Source organism: Loxodonta africana, chromosome 15 (genome assembly GCF_030014295.1).
Source record: "Loxodonta africana isolate mLoxAfr1 chromosome 15, mLoxAfr1.hap2, whole genome shotgun sequence".
In the NCBI taxonomy this organism is placed as follows: domain Eukaryota; kingdom Metazoa; phylum Chordata; class Mammalia; order Proboscidea; family Elephantidae; genus Loxodonta; species Loxodonta africana.
In genome coordinates this window covers 7,087,822-7,106,482 of record NC_087356.1, presented here as the reverse complement: position 1 = coordinate 7,106,482, position 18,661 = coordinate 7,087,822, and positions in this window count along the sequence as shown.

Sequence of the window (18,661 nt, the reverse complement as noted above, 5' to 3'; positions counted from 1 at the left end):
ACCATCCTCACAATTGTTGCTGAGTTTCGGCTCATTGTTGCAGCTACTGTATCAATCCATCTTATTGAGGGTCTTCCTCTTTTTCACTGACCCTGTACTTTACCAAGTATGACATCCTTCTCCAGGGACTAGTCCCTTCTGATAACATGTCCAAAGTACAGGAAACAAAGTCTCACCATCCTCCCTTCTAAGGAGGATTCTGGTTGTACTTCTTCCAAGACAGATTTGTTAGTTCTTCTGGCAGTCCATGGTATATTCAATATTCTTCACCAATATCGTAATTCAAAGACATCAGTTCTTTGGTCTTTCTTATTCATCGTCCAGTTTTCACATGCATAGGAGGTAATTGAAAACACTATGACTTGGGTCAGGTGCACCTTAGTCCTCATCTTTACTCTTTAACATGTTAGATAGGTCTTTGCATTAGATTCGCCCAATGCAATATATGATCTGATTTTTTCTCACTGCTACTTCCGTAGGTGTTGATTGTAGATCCAAGTAAAATGAAATCTTTGACATCAATACTTTCTCCATTTATCACGATGTTGTTTATTGATCCAGTTATGAAGATTTTTGTTTTCTTCATGGTGAAGTGTAATCCATACTGAAGGCTGTATATAGTTTTTGATCTTGATCAGTAAGTGCTTCAAGTCCTCTTCACTTTGAGCAAGCAAGGTTGTGTCATCTGCATATTGCAGGTTGTTAGTGAGTCTTCCTCCTATCCTGAAGCCCCATTCTTCATACAGTCCAGCTGCTCAGATTATTTGCTCAGCATACAGATTGGATAAGTATGGTGATAGGATACAACCCTGATGCACACCTTTCCTAATTTTAAAATACCCAGTATCCCTTGTTCTGTTCAAATGACTGCCTCTTGATCTATGTACAATTAAGTGTTCTGGAATTCCCATTCTTCGAAATGTTACCCATAATTTGTGAATAATCTTATGAATTAGAAAGCCACAATTCCCTTCATACCTAAGAACTAAGGATTGTCTAGGACGTGTTAGTAGAGTATGGATGGAGCTTTTGAAACCTACAGGAGAGATTTTATTTTGCTGTTCAATTATGAGAAAATTCAATCTTTGTTGTGGAAAAGACTTTCCTTCCCATCTTTTCTTTTGAGACACTGGGACAGGGATTCGAATTTCAGGAAGATCAGTGGTAACACTGGTAGCCACTGCCCCTCTCCCTCCAGTCTGCCCACATGACTTAGAGGAAGGATGAGAACTGAGCTAGAAGCTCATCCCATTTCCATGGTGACTCTCCCCCCCAAGAGCACCCAGGCCCTCCACTCACTCCCCTGCTCCACCATCCACACAACCATGTCTTCCCCCTTCCCTTGGGGCTCAGGTACTGCTCTTGTACTCTGATTTGAGGCCCATTGAAACCCTGGTGGCATAGTGGTTAAGCACTATGGCTGCAAACCAAAAGGTCAGTAGTTCAAATGCACCAGGTGCTCCTTGGAAACTCTATGGGGCAGTTCTACTCTGTCCTATAGGGTCACTATGAGTCTGAATCGACTCAATGGCAATGGGTTTGGTTTTGGTTTTTGGATTTCCTTGTAGGAGCCCTGGTGGCACAAATGGGTAAGTGCTTGGCTACTAACCAAAAGATTAGTGACTGAGCCCACCCAGAAGCACCTGAGAAGAAAGGCCTGGCAATCTACTTCTGAAAGGTCCACCCTTTGCCCTCAAGTCAATAGAGACCCTACAGGACAGAGTAGAACTGCCCCATAGGGTTTCCAAGGAGCAGCTGGTGGATTCAAACTATCAAGGTTTTTTGGTTAGCAGCTGAGCTCTTAACCACTGCACCACCAGGGCTCTTGAAAAGTCACAACCAATGAAAACCAATGGTGCTGAATTGGCAAATGTCACATGATCTGTATTTTACAACAAGAAAAGAGAAAAACAGAGAGCAGCCTGTAAAAAATTCTTAAAACCCTACAGAGCTCAGTTCTACTCTGACATACTTGGGGTTGCCATGAGCAGAAACTAGTTCTTTGTTGTTGTTCTCCCTTGTATGCAAAGGAAGCACCTGCTTTCCTGGCCTTGCCATTCTGGTCTAGAACTGCCCTGTAGGACTTCCAAGGACCAGCTGGTGGATTCAAACTGCTGACCTTTAGGTTGCCAGCCAAGCCCTTAAGCACTGCACCACCAGGGCTCTGTAATGTCACTGAATTGTACACTAAAAACTAATAAAAATGACAATTTTTTGTTATATATGCTTTACCACAATAGAATTTTTTTTGAAAAAGGAAAAGAGACACTTTAGGACACTCACGAGCCTCGATGGTCTGCATATCTCATTTGGAGATAAAACGTCAAAAGTCATCATTTGCAGGGGCTGAGAGGAGGGACAATGGAGAGTGATGGCCTAATAGGTACGGGTTTCCTTTTGGGGTGCTGAGAATGTTCTGGAGCAAGCTGGTTGTAGTGGTAGCACAACACTGTGAATACACTGAAAGCCACTGAATGGCACACTTTGAGATGGCTAAAACAGTGAATTTTATGTTAGGTGTATTTTACCACAATTAAAAAAAAAGGCATCACTCTCAGCCCTTTGTGACCGTGAGGCTTGGGTCAAACGGCCTTTCTGGCCACCCTCACCCATGCTCCTTTCCCATACCTCCCATCAACCATTCCCACCCCATTATATCCCAGAATTGCCTTCCAAATGGGAGGCAATTCTGTCTTTGAATCATGAGACTTCCTTTGCTTTCTCGTAATATCTCAGAAACATTTCAGAACCTTTTCTTAGTTCATCTGATATCTGAGCCCCAAGCTTCTGGAATGTCTGAATCACCGTCACAGCCCCCAAAAAAACAAAGGCATCCTCATCCCATGTTGTATAAAACCCAGCTCCACGGAAGCCCCGCCTATGCACCATTGCACACTAGCCCTGCTGACGGACACATGAACTTCACACAGAGCATGGCTTTGCTTTGTCACCTTTGGAACACTCACCACCCCCGGGCAGGCAGTCCCAGGTGGAATGTACAAATTGGCTCAAGAGACGTTGGCAGCTGGAATGGGAACCTTGGCTAAAGTGAATCACAGAGGGGAATCTAAGTTACTCTTGTGTCCTGTCACCGGCTGGCACACAAAAGGAATTTTCTCAGGAAATGACATTTGGTGTGGTCACCACTTCAATCCACTTTTCCCGATACTGCCGAAGCTGTTGCATTTGCTCAAACCTGCCGGAGTCTTGGTTGACCTGAAGATCATTGCAGTCTGCTCAGCCTTGCTCCTTGACGTGCGTAAGCTGTGGTCAAGGGACACCCTAGAGGGGAAATGTCCACAGCGGATGGATGGATAACTAAAATGTGGTGTATACATACAATGGAGTATTACTCAGCCATAAACAGAAATGAAGTCCCAATGCATGCTACAACATGGATGAACCTTGAAAAGTCAATCACAAAACGCTAAATGGTGTTTGATCCCACTTATGCAAAATTGCCAGAATAGGGAAGTGCGTAGAGACCGAAATTTACTAGTGGCTCCCAGGAATGGGGGTAGGGGGGAGAAAGGGATATTGGTGACGGCTGCACAATGTGATTAATGTAATCGGTGCACTAAATTATATGTGTAAAAAAATGTCTAATTGGTGAACGCTGTATATATTTTTACTACAATAAAAAAAAAGAGTGTGAGAGTCACAACTTCTAGGGCTTCGGTTCTCAACCCTGGGAACCCATTAGAACCACGTGACCAATCCCTAACACCAAGTTCAGAAAAGACGGAAGTCTGAGTCAGCATCCTTATTCATTTATTCATTCATTTTGCTAATATTACGTGTCATACGAGAAAAAGACCCTGGACTCAGATTTAATCAAAAGATACTTTTATTAATTCAAGACACAATTCGAATGAGGGGCCTGCCAGAGTACACTGTGCACAGGAGACCAACAGAATCCATGGAGTCACCATCAGGAAGCCTCTAACATACAGTTACAGAGGGAAGTAAATAAAGAAAAATTCTGATTGGTTATTTATTCATACATTATTGTCAAAGGCGGGAAACATAACCTGTGGGAATACATGATTGGTTTAAAGAGTCTTAGTTGGCTAGATACCATTCAGTTACTATGGGGAAGTTTCCTTGGGAATGACCCAGCAATAGTTGTTCTTGGCTTAGTGACTTGCAATGGGATCTCAGGTCAGTCACGAGGAAATTGCAATATGCTCCTTTGTGAGAGCTTAAGTTCCCTGGAGCATAGCCTTTTTGTTGGTCAAGATAAAGTACCCTTCATGGAACATTCCTCCCCTATGTAGGGAAACAATGAAATGATGAGTTTCAGCCTTTGCTCTCGTTTCTTCCTGGAATTTTTCATAATGATCCGCTATGACTTTTAGCAAACACACAAAATGGATTCTAGCATTAACTACAACCTTAAACACATTCGCACATAAAATGGATTCCAGACCTGAACCCTTTTTAGCTTCTCTTACTCCAGTCAAGACCTCATATAATTTTAGGGCCTCTAGATCTTGTGTTTTTGAGCAGCTGCTCTAAGCCCATCATTGCTCCATGCCCTAAGGAAAAAAAAAAAAAAAAATTTTTCTTTTTTTTTTTTTTACAGTGGTATAAAGTGGGTGAAACCCTGACCTAAAGAAGCTCACATTGTAGTGGAGGAAAATGACAGTAGTGAGGACGTAAACAAGAAAACGTCTTAGTTTATAGCCAGCGAGATCCAGGTCCTCTGCATAGAAGAGTTTCCCCCACAAGGCAGTTTCAAACGAATGTCAATTTTTACTGAGTTTGGACTCCGCAGCTGGCACTGTCTTTCCGCACCCATAAAATCTGCCGGGTATCACGTTTGGGGCTTCTAAGCCTTGACCTGACTGTACTAATTCAGTAATTCAGTAAAAGCAGGCGCCTCAATAATGCTGAGATTAGTGAAATCTACTCTGATTCCATCTATTCGAGAAAGGATTACTAAGTAGAAACCGTAAACGAGACTACAGCGTAAACATTACACATCAAGAAAAACAGTCATGTATTACAAAGTAATGATGCATCAGGAACAAACCATAATCACTCGTTCTAAGTGTTTCTATTCAGAGCACTCTTCTAGCCTAGATCCATTTCCAGAGTATTGTTGACGGACTACCAACCGCTTCTTCTGTCTACATTTACACACACACACACACACACACACACACACTCCCCACCTCCACCCCTTCACTTGTAAATGCTAGCCTAGTGAGCTCACAGTTATGGACCTTATATTTTCCACTTGACAGTATATTTTGGTGATCCTTCCAGACCCTGGACATTCTTTTATTTATTTATTTTTTAACACCCCATTCTCCCTTCCCGCCTGCCTCTGGTAACCACTAATCTTTTGTCTCCATGGACTTGCCTCTTCTAGATACTTCATATAAGTGGGATTATACAGTGTCTGTCCTTTTGTGTCTGGCTTATTTCACTCTGCACAATGTTTTCAAGGTTCATCCGTGTTATAGCGTGTATGGGAACTTCATTTCTCCTTCCATCTGAGTAATGCTCCCCTGAATGTATATGTCATATTTTAGGTATCCATTCATCTGTTGATGGGCATTTGGGTTGCTTCCACCTTTTGGCTGTTGTGACTAACACTGCAGTGAACATCGGTGTACAAGTATCTGTTTGAGTCATTGCTTTCAATTCTTTTGAGTATATACTTAGGAGTAGAACTCCTGGGTCATATGGTAATTCTATAACTTTTTTAGGAACTGCCAAGCTATTTTCCACAGCGGCTGCACCATTTTACATTCCCATGAGCATTCTAATGTCTCTCCATCATTTCCAACACCTGTTATTTCTTTTTTTTTTTTTTGTAACAGTTGCCCCAGTGGGTGTGAAGTAGTATCGCCTTGAGGTTGATTTGCATTTCCCTGATGGCTAAAGATGTTCAGAATTTTTTCATGTGCTTGTTGACCACTGGCATGTCTTTAAATATATACATATCACTATATATTTGTATATTTCTTTAATTCAAGCTGATCTGCTCCTCGAAGCAATAACTAAAAATCGAGGCAGTCAATGGCCTCATACATAAGTCAGAGGTTCATATCTATATTAGTTTCCCACGTCTGCCATAACCAAGTACCACAAGCTGGACGGCTTCCACGATCAGAAATTAATTGACAGTTCTGGAGGCCGGTCGTCTGAATCTAGGGTGTTAGCAGGGCCATGTTCTCTCTGAAGGCTCTGACTTCTGGTAGCTCCAGGTTTTCCTTGGCGTGTGGATGCAGCTTCACATGGCCATAGTCCCTCTCTGTCTTTCTCTCTAGGGTGACCTCATGTTAACTAATCACATCTCCAAAGACCCTATTTCCGAACAAGATCCCTTTCACAGGTACCAGAGGCTAGCATTTCAATACATCTTCAATATGCCTTTCCTGAAGAAGAACTGATGCCTTTGAATTGTGGTGCTGGAGAAGAATATTGGATATACTATGGACTGTCAAAAGAACGAACACATCTGTCTTGGAAGAAGTACAGCCAGAATGCTCCTTAGAAGCAAGGATGGCAAGATTACATCTCACATACTTTTGACATGTTATCAGGAGGGATCAGTTCCTGGAGAAGGACATCATACTTGATAAAGTAGAGGGTCAAAAAAAAAGAGGAAGACCCTCAATGAGATGGATTGACACAGTGGCTGCAACAGTGGGCTTAAGCATAACAACGATTGTGAGGATGGCGCAGGACCAGGCAGTGTTTCGTTCTGTTGTACATAGGGTCGCTATGAGTTGGAACCAATTAGATGGCACCTAATAAAAACAACAACTCCGGCTTCTGAATGAAGAAGAGAGGCTCTCTTCCCTAATGCTCCAAGGAAGCAGCCCCTCCCCTACCCCCATCAACAACCAAGGTGACTACGAAGACAACATTAAGATGTCACAAGAAAAGACATGCCCACCTGACTTGCCGTCCTGGGCCTGTTACCCGGAAGAATCCCCTCTGGGAAGTGGGGCTGAGGAATTTCATTCCTGGGACTTTATTGCATCCTGGTTAAGGGGCAGAAGAATGTTGTTGGGCTTTTCAGAATTTAGTCAACCCTGCCAGTAATCCACTGGGGATTTTAGAATCTGAGAGGGTTGATGCCTGTGAGCTCTCCAACCCAGTGGTCTGGCTCCTGGTAGACCATCTAAGACAGAAAGGAGCCAGCCAGGGCTACTCTGACAATCGCCAAGAAGCTGTCCAAGGTTTCTGGTGGTCTTGGACCAAATACTGGTTGAACTAAGCAGCACTTTCGCTGGGGCTTAGAAACACTTGAGTCAGACAATCACCTTTTGTTCTTGTACTCAGAGATCCATAGACCCATAAATGATCAGAGTTGGAAGAACCTCAGGGACCATCCCAGGGTACCCTCTCCACTTTTAGATGAGGAAGCCATATGGTTCTTGTTGTTGTGTGCCATCAAGTCAATTTTACTCACAGCGACCCTTTAGAACAGAGTAGAGCTGCCCCATAGGGCTTCCAAGGCTGTAGCCTTTACAGAAGCAAATTGCCACATCTTTCTCCTGTGGAGCAGCTGGTGATTTCGAATCAGCAGCCTTTCAGTTAGTAGCTGAGCACATAACCATTCTGCCAACAGGGCCCCTTAGCTATATGGTGGTGGAATTTAATCCATGTAAAATATTAAAGGCTGAAGCCATCTCATACTCCTGCATGGGTGTTTGAACCTTGCAGGTTTTAGAGACATTTTTTTTAAAGGCAGATGGAGAACCTCATTTTACAGACAAGGCTCTGTGCTCTTTGGGCGCAGCTGGCTTCCTTTGGCTGCACAGGGTCAGGCCATGGGGTGGATGCTGGTCTCAGGGGTAGCCTGGCCCAGTGGCTAAAAGCCAGCTGCAAAGTCCCCAACAAGGGACTTAGCCTCCAGAGCCTACATTTCTGCAACTGTTAAGAGATTTGTGGCCATAACAGCTCTCACTTATACAGCATTTGTTGTTGTTATTGTTAGGTGCCATCGAGTCAGTTCCAACTCATAGCGACCCTACGCACAACAGAACAAAACACTGCCTGGTCCTGCACCATCCTCACAATTGTTGTCACACTTGAGCCCATTGTCAGAGCCGCCATGTCAATCCATCTCTTCTTTTTCACTGACCCTCTACTTTACCAAGCATGATGTCCTTTTCCAGGGATTGATCCCTCCTGATAACATGTCCGAAGTGTGTGAGACGGAGTCTTGTCATCCTCGCTTCTAAGGAGCATTCTGGCTGTACTCCTTCCAAGACAGATTCGTTCGTTCTCCTGGCAGTCCATGGTGTATCCAGTATTCTTTGCCAACACAGCATTTTCTAAGCACCAAACCCTGTTCCAAGTTCTTATTCACATATTGGCTTCCTTAATCATCTCAACAGCCATGCGAGGTAAGTACCACAGGGTATTGTTGTTGTTGTTAGTTACCATTGAGTCGATTCCAACTCCTGACAACCCCATGTGTGCATAGTAGAACTGCTCCATAGGGTTTTCAAGGTTGTGACATTTTGGGAGCAGTTCATCCAGCCTGTCTTCCAAGGTACCTCTGGAGGGTTCGAACTGCCAATCTTTCAGGTAGTCTTTGAGCTGTGGTATATAGTTGTTGTGTGCCATACTAGCAGCCCAATTTAGCAAATGAAGAAACTGAGGTACAGAGAGGTTGAGTAACTTGTCAAAGGTAACACAGGTAGCCCGTGTAGGAGCTGAGGTTCAAGACTCTGGTCCCAGAGGCCTCTCTCCTCATTGCAGTCCCACAGGTGTGAGAGTGACAAGCAGTATCTCACAGCTGCCAGCTCCAGGCCAGGACACAGCACATGCTCACCACATGAGTGGTGGTGACCCTGGTCAGGACACAGCGCATGCTCACCACATGTGTGGTGGTGACACTAACCAGGACACAGCGCATGCTCACCACATGTGTGGTGGTGACCCTGGTCAGGACATGGCGCATGCTCACCACATGTGTGGTGGTGACCCTGGTCAGGACACGGTGTGTGCTCACCACATGTGTGGTGATAACCCCAATGCAGAGCTGAGAACTCTGCAAAGATGGGATATGCAGCATTGGATTGGCTGGCGTGCAAATTCTCAGAAGATTAAGATACATGAAAAGAGATAGCAAACATTTCCAATGAAAGCCAGAACCACCCCCTAACTCCTCCGCATGTAGCAACAGAAAAGTCCGATCGAGAACAACGCCTACCCTACAGGGATGGGAAGTGTCTGTTTACCACTTTCTTTTTTATAACAGAGATTTCACTCTGGTTGGTGGGGGAGGGTGGGGAAGCGGTGAGACTATCATGTTCCATCAAGGAATAAATTGCTTTGCTCTTCCTGCCAAAAGGAATGAGACCAGAAGCCAAATACCTTCCCAGACCAGGCAGGTGAAAAACACTTTCCAAGCCTGCCCCTGGCTGAGCCCGGTCAGCACACCTAGGTAGACACTGGGTCCCAGATCCACACACAGCCCAGCCCCAACACTGGGTGCTACATGCTGGATGGAAGCACAGCAGCCAACTCTGCCCCAGGAGCAAAGCTATGCGCTCCTGACTTCGAACAACGACCCTAAAAATACAGGCAATCACGAGCAAGCGCGTCAGAGAATCACACACAGCAATAGCGGTCGTGAACTCTGTCCGCTTAGGAAACGCTTATCAAGTGCATGTTCTGTTCAAGGGGTTACAGTGCAAAGACGAACAGGACTGGGTACTAGGAAGTGCTCTTGGACACATTGCCTAATCTCTGTGCATCTGTGTTCACTTCTGTAAAATATACTTAATAATAGTACTCATCAAGCTTCCAGACTAAGACGAACTAGAAAGAAAGGCCTGGAGATCTACTTCTGAAAATCAACCAGTGAAAACCCTATGGATCACAACTGTTCGATCTACAATTGATTGTGGGGATGGCGCCGCAGCATTTTGCTCAATTTTGCGTGAGGTCGCCACCAATCGGGAGCCAACTCCACCGCAGCTGACAAGAACGAGGTTTGTTTGAGAATCAAATAAGCATTTAGAAAAGTACTGGTTGCAACGTAACCAAAACCAGAAAACCAAACCCTTCAAGTCGATTTCGATTCATAGTGACCCTATAAGAGTAAAAAAAAAAAGAGTAGAAGTGTCCTATAGGGCTCCCAAGGAGCGCCTGGTAGATTCGAACTGCCGACCTTTTGGTTAGCAGCTGAACGCTTAACCACTGCACCACCAAGGAAGCACTCAGTAAATGTCAGCGGTTACTACCAAACTCACTTCAACTAATTGACGTACTAGAGATTAAGAATCAGCTTCAAGTATAATGACTCCAAAGAAAAAAAAAAACAGAAAAGACTTAGCAACTAGGTTAATTCCACCTAGACACAGTTCTCTGTTTATCCCAGGGCCATGTAATGGCCTGCCCTGCTCCCAGCATAGCCCTGAGGACCAGACCCCACCCATGGGCACGGCCCCGCCCTAGGTGCTGGGACCCAGCCTATTTCTTGTCAAAAGGAATTTAGGGAGCCCCAGGCTACTGGCTCAGCATGGAGTCAGCCTGCCAGGCCTCTGACATTGTTCCTGCCCGGGCCCCACACCCAGGTCAGGCCAGGGCCTGCAGGAGTTCCCTTCTCCGCCATGCAGACAGCTCAGAGCCAGGAACCACGAGGATGAGAGGTCAGAGGCCTGGGAACTGGTCCAGGTGCTTGACAGGTAGCGACATCTCTGGAAAGTGAGGTGGGGGAGTGAGGTGGAAGGGACAAGTAGGGAGGGAAAGAGGGGTCGGAGTTGGTAAAGTGGGTGCTGTTTCCCCTTCTGGAGCTATCCCTGGGTGCCTGCTAGAGTGGTCCTTGGGCCTGACCTGGCCCCAGGAGATAGAGCCCCTAAGAAAGCATACAGTCCCCACAGACCTCTGGCTCTGATGACAGAGCTCTTAGCTTCCTTCTCATGACCAGTTTTACCTTGCATCTCTGAAAACCAGACAAAACCCGTTGCCTTGGAGTCAATTCTGACTCATAGCGACCCTAGAGGAGGACAGAGTACAACTGCTCTCTAACGTTTCTAAGGAGCAGCTGGTGCATTCGAATTGCCAAAGTTTTGATCAGCAGCCAAGCTCTTACCCACTGCATCCTATGGGGCAGTTTTGGGTTTGGAACCTTTACAGAAGCAGACTTCCACATCTTTCTCCTGTGGAGTCGGTGGTGTGCTCAAACTGCCAACACCTCAGTTAACAGCCAGGCGTTTAACCACCGTGCCACACCCCAGTTTCCATGAAAGGATAGAAAGGTAAGTGATGTTTACCAAACACATTCCACGCTCCCAGCATTGCGATCAGTCTATCACTCCATTTAATGAGCCAACCCCCCATGCAGTGGACATTAGTCCCTGTAACTGCTAAGGAAAATGAAGTCAAAGAGCCTAAGCAATTGCCCAAAGGTCACATGGCTAGTAAGGAACAGAGCCAGGATTCCAGCCCAGTTGAGCCTCTGAACTCTAAATCCTGCTCCCTGCCCCCAGGTCTTGAGGACAGCGTGCTTTCCTCTCCTGGCAGACATGCCCCCTTGGGTTCTGAGCTGGCATTTCCTGGTGCCAAGAGCCCAACATTTGGCCTGGCCCCAGCCTGGACCTCCTCCAAGTGCAGGGAACTGCAGGTCCATCTCTGGAATCACACCCTTCCCCAGGGTGGCCAGTTCTGCTTTCCTCAGAGCCCGGTTCTCACGGAGGTGAACTTGAATCACTGGATGCTCAGTTGGGTGTCCAGGACAGAGTAGTCAGAGAGCTAGGGCTCCTAAAAATTCCTGGGTTCTGGGTTGCCAAATGGGGACACAGAGCAATCAGCACACAGAAGGAGGTGCTGGCATACACACCAACTGGCCTGAATCCCTTTGGTCTGTACTTTGTCAGGGATTCAGAGCAGGCCCTCCTGAGTTGCCAACACTTCTGGTCTTCCCAGTGACCCTCTTGGCCTCACAAGGCCCTCTGGATCTACCAACTACCCATGTGGCTCAGTGATCAGGGTCATATCAGAACTTGGTTCCAGTTCACTGGGGAAGAAGGGTCCACAGTGGTCTTCTTAGTGGTCAAAATTGCAACAGTGAACTCTCAGCTACAAGATGCAGGCCCAGACACAGAGCTACCACACTCCACCATCTGATCTGCTGGCCCTCAGCCAGGCTTACCCTCTTACCACTGGCTCAGACACCGAAGTTCACCTGAGGTTCTCAAATTCCGGCCCAGAGGCATCCTGCAGGGCCCCCATTCCTCTCCAGCCCAATACCAGCCTCACATGCTCACAGCTACTACCCTGCACCCAGGGTTGTCTCCCTCCTTCCCCCAGAACAGGTCACTCTTGCCTCTTCCAACCTATCACTCGGTGGACCTACGCTCCCAATCTACGTCATCTGGTAATATATGTCTCTGTCCCTGAAATACAAAGTCATTAGTATTGCCCTACTCTCAATAGGTGGAGAGGGGACTTTTCTGCATTTGTTCCTTCAGGAGCCCCCCCACTGCCCTGAGAACAAGGGAGAAAGTTGTATCAATTTCAGACTGCAGAAGCTGGAAAAATCTTCAATTTCTTCATCTTTGGCCTTAGTCTTGGTGTGTAAATTTGAATAATAGTTGTATTAACTGGTCTTCCTTGTAGATGTGTAGATATTATTCCATCACTGACCTTCCAGTCTCTCTCTGCCTGTCCCCTCATGGGACCTGCTGCCTCGGGTGGCAGGAAGAATAAGTCCCAGCTGAGTCTAATCTCTGGGATCAGGGTTCCTCCGGCGGGTCTCACCCCTGGTTGTACCTGGTGATCTCCTGGAGAGCTTTACAGCTGATGACTCCCAGGCCCCACCCACAGAGATTCCGATTTCATAAGCTTGACGTGTGGCCTGGGCATCAGGATTTCCTAAAAAGAAGCCCAGAGGAATTGCAATGTTTAGCTAAGTTGAAGAATCATGGCACTTTGCTCTGGACAGGACTTAGCTTTTGGAATATGAGCTGTGTGTTTTGGTTGTAAATACAAGACAGCATGGGGCTTCCAACTTTCCCTCAAGCGGAGTCAAAAGACAGACCCTTAGACTTCCTTAAACTCTCAGTGACAGTACTGAGAGAATTTCCTTTGGTTGCAAACTGACCCAGTAATAGTATTAGCCCTGGAATAAGTCTGAAGATGGTGGAGGCTGCAACTCCTCACCACAACCTTGCCATCACATTATAGTAAAAGCAAGTCAGAGACCAAATTCTGCCTCACACACACAGACATTTCTTAACTAGACATTTATTAGCAAAACCTTCTGCCATTGAGTCGATTCTGACTTATTGAGACCCTGTAGGACAGAGTAGAATGGCCGCATAGGGTTTCCAAGGCTGTAATCTTTACAGAAGGAGACTGCCACATCTTCCTCCTGAGGAGTGGCTGCTGGGTTCCCGCCACTAACCTTTCAGTTAGCAGCCAAGAGCTTTAACCACTATGCCACGTAAGCAAGGCAAAACTAGTTCATACATCCTGTTCTGTAGGTTCAAGAGATTTGCAGTTCCCTTTGCAGGTACTCCACCCACCACCTGAAATATTCACTGGAGCCAAATGCCCAGCCAGCATTACTAGTTTCCATGGAGGCGATTCTGACTCGCAGTGACCCCATGTGTGTCAGAGTAGAACTGTGCTCCACAGGGTTTTCGGTGGCTGATTTTTTGGAAGCCAGACCTTTCTTCTGAGGTTTCTCTGGGTGGACTTGAACCTCCAACTTTTCACTTAGCAAACGAGCACATTAACCATTTATACCACCCAGCAACTCTATGTCAGCATTAAAAACCAGATAAACCAAACCCGTTGCCATCAAGTCAATTTCAACTCATAGTGACCCTATAGGACAGAGTAGAACTGCCCCCATAGAGTTTCCAAGGAACACCTTGTGGATTCGAACTGCCGAATTTTTGATTAGCAGCTGTAGCTCTTAACCACTATGCCACCAGGGTTTCCATGGCAGCATTAGACCACCAGAATCCACCAGTGATATTGGCTGGGTATAGGATGACAGGGGCTTCATCCCAAAGGAGGACTCTTATGTCCTGTTCATACAAGAATGGAGAGTGGTCTAGAATATTTCAGCCAACCCACGCATCTCAAATACCTATAACCTCACCACTGAGAGTCTGTTTCTGACTTTCATCATGCTCATACATAGGTCGCTGTTTTCACCAAATGAAAACCCACTCTGATGGTTACTTGGTTGTTGATGGAGGTACAGTTGATGGACGCCACCTCTGGTGCATGGACTTCCTTTCTAGAAAGCCAGCTGACCCCTTTGGCCTGAGCTCTCTTAGCAGCCATGCTTGTAGCACCTGAGGTGTAGGTTATTGTCAGCACTACACACAAAGTCACATGCATATGCCAATGGGGTTTAACAGTAAATTACCTGACACACTGAGGAGAGCCTAGTGGTTCCTGCCAGTGGTGCAACACTTGAATCCAATCATGAGCAAACATCAGACAAAAAAGTGAGGGACCTTCTGCAGAATAACCAGCCTTCATTCTTCAAAATGCAAGAAGTCATCGTTCTATTTCTTCCATGGGCATTGACCGTTGGTCTATGCAGAATGAAATCCTTGACAACTTCAAAATATTCATCATTTATCGTGATGTTGTTTATTGATCCAGTTGTAAAGATTTTCATTTTCTTTATATTCAGATTACCATATTTTTACACAAATACACAGTAACATGTAAAAAAAAAAATCAAGGATGGTGCAGGACCTGGCAGCATGTGGTTCTGTCATACATAGGGTTGCTGTGAGTCAGAACCAACTCGATAGCACCTAACAACAACAACAAAGAGAGATGACGACCAAGTGCAAGGAAATGATCTTGGATTCTCTTTTGCTCTGAAGGACATTACTGGGGCAAATGGAAGTCTGAACAAGGAATCAGGCCTGTATATTAGATAATACCGTGTTTCAGATTGGAAATGTGCTCCACAGAGTTTTCAGTGGCTGATTTTTCCGAAGTAGATCAGCAGGACTTTCTTCCAAGGAGCCTCTGGGTGAACCCCAACCTCCTCTGGGTTAACAGCCCAGCTCCCTAAATCTTTGCGGCACCTAGGGACTCCAGTTTAGACAATTGCACTGGGGTTATATAAGAGAATTTTTTTGTCTAAAGTATTTAGAGAAAAAGGGACAACATATCTGTAATTGGCCCTTTCTCATGAAAAAATACTCGTATGTGTGTCTATGTATATTTACATAGAAAGAGACTGACAGAAGGACAAAGCAAAGAGAGCAAAATGCTAATATTTGAAGAATCTGGGTGAATGACGTGGAAATATTTTGTACGATCCTTGCAATATTTCTCTAAGTCTAAAAACATGTCCAAATAATTTTTTTTTTTTTTTTTTTTTTAAGTTAAAAAAGCCCATCAACCACCCTGTAGCCCCATGTACAACTGGCTGGCTTTCTCATCGGCTCATGAGCTGAGTCTACTCCTCCTAGTCATCTCCTGTTTGCCCGTTTCCGGGAGCCCCTGACTCAGCAGCTGGTTTCCAGGAGGCATATGGAAAGGTGCCCAGGTCTCTGAGACTCTCCAGAAGTTTTCCTAAAGCAGCCGTTACGACAATCTTATGACAATTCCTCCTCTATCCTTGCCATCAAGGCCTAGGAAGGAGCCACTAAAGTTGCACCCAAACCTTCTTTTCCCAACTCGCTGTCATATTCCCCTTCTTTCTCCAATTCCAGAGTCTGAGGGAAGTTGGGAGTAGCCCTGACTTAGGTGACACTCCAAGTGGGCCGTGCCCACTTTTTCCTAGGTTTCTTCACAGGTTAGCTCCTCACCCCCCAAGTCCAAAGACCTCCTTCCGGTACCCAGGGAACTCAAGTCACAAACTTCAGCCAGTACATGGGTACTTTTCAAGAGTCTTCTGGCAGGTTTTTAAAGAGCTAGAACAAGCAGTTCTCAATAGATGCCCAAAGGTATGTTTTCATGTATTTTCAAGTCCTTAGTCACCCAGCCAAAGTCACTGGAGCATGTCCACATTGAGAACATAGCAAAGCCCTGGGGCATATATTTCCTCAACCACATGATTTCTTGGCCTCAGAGGGCTGCCATTGCCCCAGCATCTCTGCTGAGCTACCCAGCCCTGGCTCCAGCCCTTTTGCCTGAGGGCGCATCTCAGTTTCCGTCCTTCGCTGTTTTCCAATCCACAGAGCAGCTGCCCCACTGCGCACCCGTGGTGTTGGCCCAGGTCTCAGAAGTCATGTCCAGGCTCAGTGCAGGAAGCCACTCCCTGTCCCCACTCACAACATCCTTCTTCCTCCAGGAAGAGTTTCTGGTATTGGGAGCTTTGTTTTGTTTTATTTGGAGTGGGTTTCCAAGGAGAGCCTGGTGGATTTGAACTGCCGACCTTTTGGTTAGCAGCCGAGCTCTTAACCACTACACCACCAGGGCTCCTCTTTTTAAATTCAACTGTACTATTAGCGATAGAAAGCAAAAGTGGCGTGTGCCATTTTAGCGGAATGAGATTATAAAATTTTTAGTGGATGCCAGCTTCTAAGATTTTTACTATGTGCCACATTTTCTACAAAACGAATATTTCACATATCCTACAACAAAGGAAACGAGTTAGTGAACTTAGTTGTTTCAACAGTCGATGTAATACTCTGTTCATCTCCCACAGCAAAAACTTGACTTTCACCAATTTTGCTTTAAATGTCTCATACTTCAATTTTGATGTTTGTTTTGTGATAAACACAATAATAATAAATCAACAAATGAAAAGGTATCATAAAAGAAAATTTAATGATCAGAAAACAAACATTACTACAAATTACTGTTTTATTTTTAGATCCTTCATCTCTAATGTATTCAATTAAAAATGTTTCTTTTTATTCTTTGCTCTTACACATTCTTCAGTGATTTCATCACAATTAAGCTACTGAACAATATCTACTTCCACACATAATAAGGACAATGAATCGAGTCTTTCTTGAATCGTTGCGTGCTTGCTTTTCCCTGTGTCCTGTCTGCTTGGCATCTATGAGTCTTTGCTTTAGACAACTGGTGCCCCCGTTTTGTTGATGCCCTAAGGACATGCTTACCTTGCTTCTTGATTAATCCATCCCTGCCTTTGACCTGGTTCCGACTCACAGCAACAATGACTAAGCACTTGGCTGCTAACTAAAATGTTGGTGATTCAAACCCACCAACAACTCTGCAGGAAAAAAGACCTGGTGATCTACTGCTCTCAAGATTACAGCCTAGGAAATCCTGGGGCAGTTCTTCTCTGTCCTATAGGGTCACTATGAGTCAGTCTGAAATAGGATTCCTAGAAATCTCCTTCCATGCCCCTCCCTTTCTCCAAAGTGTTTTGCATACCAACTCTTCGAAAGTTGTCTTGTCTTCAAGTCAGCTGGAGTGGTAGTGAGGCCATGGTGCAGGTATAGGCTGCGTAAATGTTCTAAGCAAGCCCAGACAAACCTCCAAAATCTTAGATTCAAGATACTTCACATTTCTTAATTTTTCCATATCAAATAAAACCTGGCCCTGAGACCACCTCCCAGTAACACATTTACACACATTCTTTCCAGAGCTTGTGAGAATTTCAATCTCAGTAAAGTCTTGGGTGCTAACCAAAAGGTTGCAGGTTTGAGTCCATACCAGAGGCTTCTCAGAAGAAAGGCCTGGTGACCTAGTTCCCAAAAATCAGCCATCGAAAACCCTACGGAGCAGAGCTCTACTCTGACACACAGGTGGTTGCCGTGAGCCGGAATCCGTTCAGCAGCTGGTTTGGTTTTTGGTTTTCGGTCACCTGCAATTTACGGAGAGTTGCCAAATAGCTCAGAGACAATGGACGGGGTAAGGCTCTAGTAGCTCAGAAGGGTATGCTATAAACAAGGCATCGTTTTCTGCTGAAACAAACAAACAAACAAAAAATGTTTTCAACAACACAAACCTTCCTAAGCTCCACCCTTGTGCTCCCTTGGCCCACCATCCTGATCAATCTAGTCAATCCTCGTCAATGGGTCCATACCCCTCAAGAAGGGGAAGGAGGCATCTAGGCAACTAGAGACTTTTTTTAAGTCTGCTTATACAAATTCTGTTTACCCCCTGCAACAAGGAATGCCAGAATTCAAACCCAAGGCTTAAGCTACCTAGAAACATTACCTTGTTCATTCTCTTACAGCAAGCGGCAAGAAGAAGGGAAAGCTACGCTTCACCGATCGTCCTGTCTCGTGTGTAGAGCACATGATGCGCAGGTGGTCAGCCTTGTGAGTCCCCTCCCTGTCGCCGAAGCCTGGGGAAGGGAAGACATGCTGCTGTTGCTGGGAACTGAGATGACTCAGGGGCAAACAGCATTTGCGTGCAGCTTAGTCACCTAGTGCTGCTATAACAGAAGTACCACAAGTAGATGGCTTCACTAAAGAAAAATGTATTCCGTCACAGTCTAGGAGGCTGGAAGTTCGAATTCAGGGGAATACTTTCTCTCTGTGTCGGCTCTGGGGAAAGGTCCTTGTCATCAATCTTCCCAGCTCAAGGAGCTTCTCCGCACAGGGACCTCAGGTCTAAAGGACGCTCTCTGCTCCTGGCACTGCTTTCTTGGTGGTAAGAGGTCCCCACGCCTCTCTGCTTGCTTCTCTCTTTTGTATCTCAAAAGACATTGATTTAAGACAAAGCCTAATCTTGTAGATTGAGCCCTGCCTCATTAACAAAACTGCCCCTAATCCTG